This window comes from Amphiura filiformis, chromosome 20 (assembly GCF_039555335.1).
Source record: "Amphiura filiformis chromosome 20, Afil_fr2py, whole genome shotgun sequence".
Classification (NCBI taxonomy): Eukaryota; Metazoa; Echinodermata; class Ophiuroidea; order Amphilepidida; family Amphiuridae; genus Amphiura; species Amphiura filiformis.
The window spans coordinates 17,107,348-17,113,597 of record NC_092647.1 but is presented as its reverse complement, the minus strand read 5'-3'; positions in this window follow the sequence as shown (position 1 = coordinate 17,113,597).

Sequence of the window (6,250 nt, the reverse complement as noted above, 5' to 3'; positions counted from 1 at the left end):
ACTTGAACTTCGGTAATGAGAGCTATGTATATACTCGCTATGTATATACACGCTGAATACACGACCGAACTTGAAACCTGAAATAACAAACTGTGCGGCGCGGTGTAAGTAGCTGTGTGAGTTCACACATTTGCCAGAGGCATTTCAGCACAGATTCTGATTTCATGCAGGATTCTGGGGCAGGACTTGGTTCAAATTTCATTGAGTAGGTTTATGTAAAATACTATTAAGATTTAATATGTATTTTATATAACAAGCACTAGTAACGGACTATGTCTGTCCAATTAACTTAGACACCCAGTTTTTGTTACTTATTTGAAAAAATATCCACTTTCAAAGAAAGTCATGAAAGAAAAGTGTTAACATTCGCTGAGACCTAACGGGATTTTTGTGTTTCCAAAGCATTGAAAAGTGAGAGTTTACCAGAAATTCTATTGAAATTGGAAGGTTTTTCTCAACACTTTAAAAATAATCCGGTAGAAGTTGGGTACCACTATTTTGGAAGGTCTCATTATACAGATTTGTAGGTATTGTGATTTTGGATAGTGAATGGATGAATAGTAAATTAATTATACTCCTCACCAAAAACATTTTATAAAAATGAAAAATATAATTCAGTTCATAAAATGCAGACAGTATTTCTAATTGGCATATTTATTCTTAGTGTATTAACTCAGTGATCCCAGCTGTCCCTCAACCAATTACAACAATTCGGCGCGGTATTTGAATCTTGTTCTGTGCATGCTTTTGGCTTGGCCCAATTCCAAGAAAATACAAATTGTATGCCCTATGAATGTTCTGATGTTATTGGTGAGGAGTATGACTCCAGACGCATAGTAACTTGCCCTATCATTTGTTATAATGCACAACTGAAATTATTGATTGGCTCCAAACAAAGGATTTGAACCGATGTCCTTCACCGAAATCATGGCACAGTGCAGTCCATTCAATCAAATATTGTCATCAACCTATTTGATCGTAGTGTATTTGTTATGCGTGTGAGACGACCTCTCGCGGTAGATTGCAAACATGCTTTTGTTGAATGCATTTGAGTAGACCGCCCGGGTAGACCGCCATTATTGTGAATTAGTAAAAGGATCAAAGAAAAAAGGGGGGCATCACTGATCAATATGCATGATTATACAATGTTCCAACACCCCTTACTGTAAATAGATTATCCCATCAAAAGTTTCAAGTCATTAGGAATATTCGGCTGGACCCAGATATCTTGCTGTAAATCGGTCAAAATTGAATAAAAGTAGACAAGGAAGAATATTTTTTCATCGCTTTACTAATAATTTCTGTTAGGTCTGACCGTGTTTAGTAACTTTTCTTTCATGACTTTTTGCCAAATTAAAAACTTTTCGAAATATATCCTAAAAACCGGGTGTCTAAGTTATTTGGACAGACAATAGTATTAAATAAGCCTTCACAAACTTAAACTTACGAGACCCACTTATTTGACGAGCGATAGGCGATAGCTTGTATGGATGCGAATATTTAAGGCGGGTGGGAGGGGAACAGGCTAGCGGTAGCTAGGGTGTTTGCACTCAATATTGTGACAAATATATGAACTGATGAAAGATCTTTATTTTTAGGATCTTAAAGGGGATCCCAAGACTTTGACTAATTGACATAACAGTTTTCTCAGGACGGGGAGAAAACGCTCAAAACCTTTGTTTTGTTTTGAATTTAGGCAAGGCAGGCAATGTATGATGACCATCAAACATGCCATAGAAATATTTGTGAAATGCAAATAAACAACCCAGCAAACACAAAACGTTTTACAGAAAAGGTTTGAATGTCGGGTTATAGGGTATATAACGGTTTAATAAATCTCTTGGAGCTCAAAACGTTACTTTGAGGTCAAACATTTTTGATTTGATTTGATTTGATTTGTTCGGGTTGTGACAACCCTGGATAACTCAAGAAAGCCTCTATTGAAGCTTATTTCCATCGGGGTTCATTTGAACGCCGGGACGGGTTGGGAACAGTCAGGGGTTTTCACCCTACTCTTTTCGAAACTTGCTGCGAGATACATGTACAGGTATGCCTCTCTGCACACGGGACCGACGGCTTAACGTCCTCTCCGAAGGACGGAGTACTTTCATGATTCATTTACCCAATTCTAAATGAACCATGGGGAGAGCGGAAATCTGAATTTAATCTACAGATGTTGCTAATTAATTTCAGACTTTTTTACCAAGTCAATATCCCAGCAAATCGCCACCGCCGGGAATCGAACCGGGACCTCATGCACTAAAGGCAAGTACCTAACCATTGCGCCACGCTCAATAACTTCAATACTTGGACTTTTCAGGTTGAACTTAATATGATCAGCACGCAACAAAAGCATAAAATAGCTAAACTCTGGAAAAATAAGTCTCCTGCCACGCACTCACCTTAAATGACCTTAAGGTGAACAAGCGTGATATAATTCGTTCATAGAATTTCTTATTTTGGCATTTTCATCAGGTACTGATCACAAATCAAAAAAAGTGCTTATGGAGTAACGATTTTAAGCAAAATCAATTTTAAAAAATAGCGTCTGCGACAAGCTCCGATATAATATCAAAATGATCGCTGTTGTATAGGCCTACTTTGAAATAATAAAAATTAATAATGTCATGTTATGCTCTTATTTTAAAAGGAACATTTTCGGAAAAAAAAACTAATGCAAATTTGACAACTTCCTCAAACACCATTGTGCGGCATATGAGCACATGTCCGTGAAAAATTGCCGATAATGTAACCCGGTGTGGGCAGGGCCGGATTTACTATAGGGCCAGTTGGGCCCGGGCCCAGGGCCCCACAATTTTGGGGGCCCCAACAATTGCTCTGTGCAGTGTTCATCTTCCATTTTAGCCGAAAAACACCAGTTTTGGGCCAAAATAGTGTACAAAAATGCCTATTGTATAATAAAAATTCAGCTTCAATTTGGGCTAAAATATTCTAAATTTTAAGTTTTTCGCGCGATTCGCGCGCAAATGTCCTAGTAGAGTCTAAAAACTTTGCCACTTGAACGCACATGCCTTCCTCACGGTGCGTTTGGGAACCTCCAAATTTTTGCCTGGCCCAGGGCCCTCAAAAAGGTATTCCGGCCCCCGGGGGTGGGTCACTCCCATTGTGACCTGTACACCATCCGCTATAATAAAAACGAGTAAAATGGGTAGTTTTTCGTGGGTAGGCACGATACGCGCGTAACGCGTTTAGGGTGTCAAAAACATGAAATATAAAAAAAAAGGGCAGCAAATTACAATTGCTAATACGCGGAAATGAAATTTAGGGTATGAAATTTGATGCAAGGAATAAAATCCCTGTTTAGGGTGTGAAAACACCTGTTTATGGTATTGTTTTAGCCAAGGGTTAAAGGTGAAGGTGTACGCACTGGTTGAAGGTGTACGCACGGTTTGGGGGGGGGGTACCTTTTCAGCGATTTTTGGTATGTCGATGGATGGGTGTTCGGTGTGAGTTTGTAGGCCTAACATGTTGATCGCGGAGCTCACATACCATAATTTCAATAATCTACATTAGTTTTGTTACAGTGCATTATATTTGAGCCTCTAAAAAACATATTGCAAAGAGGGCAATTAAACATCTGCTTTAATACCGGAAAATCTTTATGGATATACACGTATTTTTTATGGCGAGAAAGTGTCGGTTTGAGACAAATTGTCGCATATCCCTGGTTTTATTTGTTTCGTCAGATCAATTATGGTGATAAAAACAAACAGTGGCGGCACCAGGATTTTTTTTTCGGGCGGGCATGGGGGGGGGGGCAAAGTGAATTTCAGAAGGGGCAAAATCGACACATTTTGCGCCAAAAATGCTGCAAAAAGTGGAAATTTACGTAATTTTTGGGGTTTTGCCTCAAAATTGCGGGTGGGGGGGGCAAACTGGGGGGAAAGAAAAATATTTGAGGCCCCTTGCACCCCCCATAGCGCCGCCACTGAAAACAACAGCGAACCGTAGTTGAGATCGAAGAGAAGTCAAGTACTGTGGTTCTGATCGTGATAAGGGCTGTGCAGTAATTATGAGTGATTACTTAGGTCGTGGGTTCGATTCCCAGGTGGGATCACTTTCTCTTGTCTGAAAAATTATGTTTATTTTATTTTATGAATCAGATATTTTCATCAAAATGTTAAGAGACTCGTCAAATTTGTGAAGATTGTCTTGTCATTTTAAAAATTGAATAGATTCTTGTCAAAAATGACTAAAAGAAATTGAATAGTTTGTATTGTCCGAGGGGGACATAACAGAATCTTCCAAAATGAATTGGGTAATCTTGTCAACTAATGAGTGTGAGATCATGTCAAATGAATAGATATTTGTTCAAATAAAATAGAAGCTATAAGATTGTCCGTTCAAAGTGATAAAATACCTGAAATACCAAAATGAAGAGTATATCTGAATGAATCTCACACCAACAAATACGGTTGAATATAATAATTGCGTGTTTTAGTTCATGGGGAAAAACGTTATTAATGGAGCAGAAATTGGCATGATTTTGAGAAAATTTGGATAAGTCATGATTAGTAATCATGGTAATGTTAAAGCCTTAATGTACGATTTCCGTCAAATTTTAATTTTGTTATTTTTTATTTAAAATAATATTAGTAATAACTACCGGGAAAGGTTGATGTCCATTTTAAGCTGAAATAACAAAGTAAAGTGAAAGAAACCCCTTACCCCACTGGTTAGGGACGCACCATTAGACTTCAAGGGGGGGGGGGGGTATAAGAAGTTGGGGTCGGTAGAAAAAAAAATTGGGTTTTTTTTTGCCGCCGAGTTTTTTTTTTAATTTCATGCATTTATACACTGAGTTAGGTGGGGAAAGTTTTTTTAATTTTTTTTTTTAGTGTTGGTGAGGAAAGTTTTTTTTTTTGTGCTTATGTAGTGGGGAAGTTTTTCTTCTTCAAAACTTCCTAACCCCCCACGTTGAAGTCTAATGGTGCGTCCCTTATTTTGGCCATTTAACATGCAGTTCTATGGGAGGACATAAAGTCATTAGTATGTCGAACTTTGCTCTGTGGACCTACAAATACAAAAGATTTGGCTGATTCCATTTAGGTACAAGTTGGAACATGTGTAAACATTACAAATATGCAAAAAAAAAATCAGGTTTGAAAACAATTCACCAATTTCATATTTTAAGATCGTACATTATAATGCAGACCATCAGCAATAGCTGCCGTGTGTCGTAATCCACTTATTTGTTCAATATAGAATTCAGAAATTGTCAAATATCTATTAGGCAGCTATTGCATATACGATCTTATTCATAATACCCTCGATTTCATCACGTTATGATGAATTTCTAAATTAAATAATATTGATTCTTTTTCCCAAATGTCTACAATTTAAAGGAAGGTGACCCGATATATTTGGAAAACCAAATTCTTTAAAATTAAGTATAACATAAAATGTCGTCCCCATCCAAGCATTCATGCAAAAATAACACGTAAGTTGTAAATGTACTAATTTCTTATGGAATTACTGACATATAGTGTTTTTATTTTATGTGATAATCATCATGATCATGTACATGTAATCAGTTGGTATGAGAATGAAAGATCCTATTTTTCTCATTAATAATAATATATTGATATTAAAGGGGCATTTCGTGATCCACAGCCTCATCCCCCCCCCACTTTTCTCCAAAAAAATGAGATTTTTATATCACTGGAAACCTCTGGCTACATAATGTTTATGTACAAAATATTTCTTGCAAATTAATTCGTTTAGCAAAGATATCGTGAAATTTGAATTTCGTTCTGGTGCACCAGAACGAAATTACAACGTATTGTCTATGGAGCAGTGTAATACACATAACCATGCATAACTCTCAAACGCAATATCGGAATCAACTGAAATTTTGGGAATATGCTTTTTTCGTGGATATGTACTCAAAAATGTCATAAAAAGAGGATGCTAGGATCACGAAATACTCCTTTAAGTAGGGATAACCATCAAAATTTCATGTTGACCCTATTGCTACAAAAGATTGTTTTCTGAGTAGAACTAATCAACAGAAGTATTTTGGTGGTTAAATGGTCAAAATCGGTCAAAAACTTTTCGAATTATGAATTATCAAAGTTTCCCATTCTGACCGGTCATTGGAACGAAATAAAATGACAAGGTCCAAAAATAGCAGTTGGGAGCAAAATTGGCATAAGCATATATTTACCTTTATATATTTCTTTATTTTAACATATTTGCAAACATGAAACAAGCATATTGTGAAAGTATC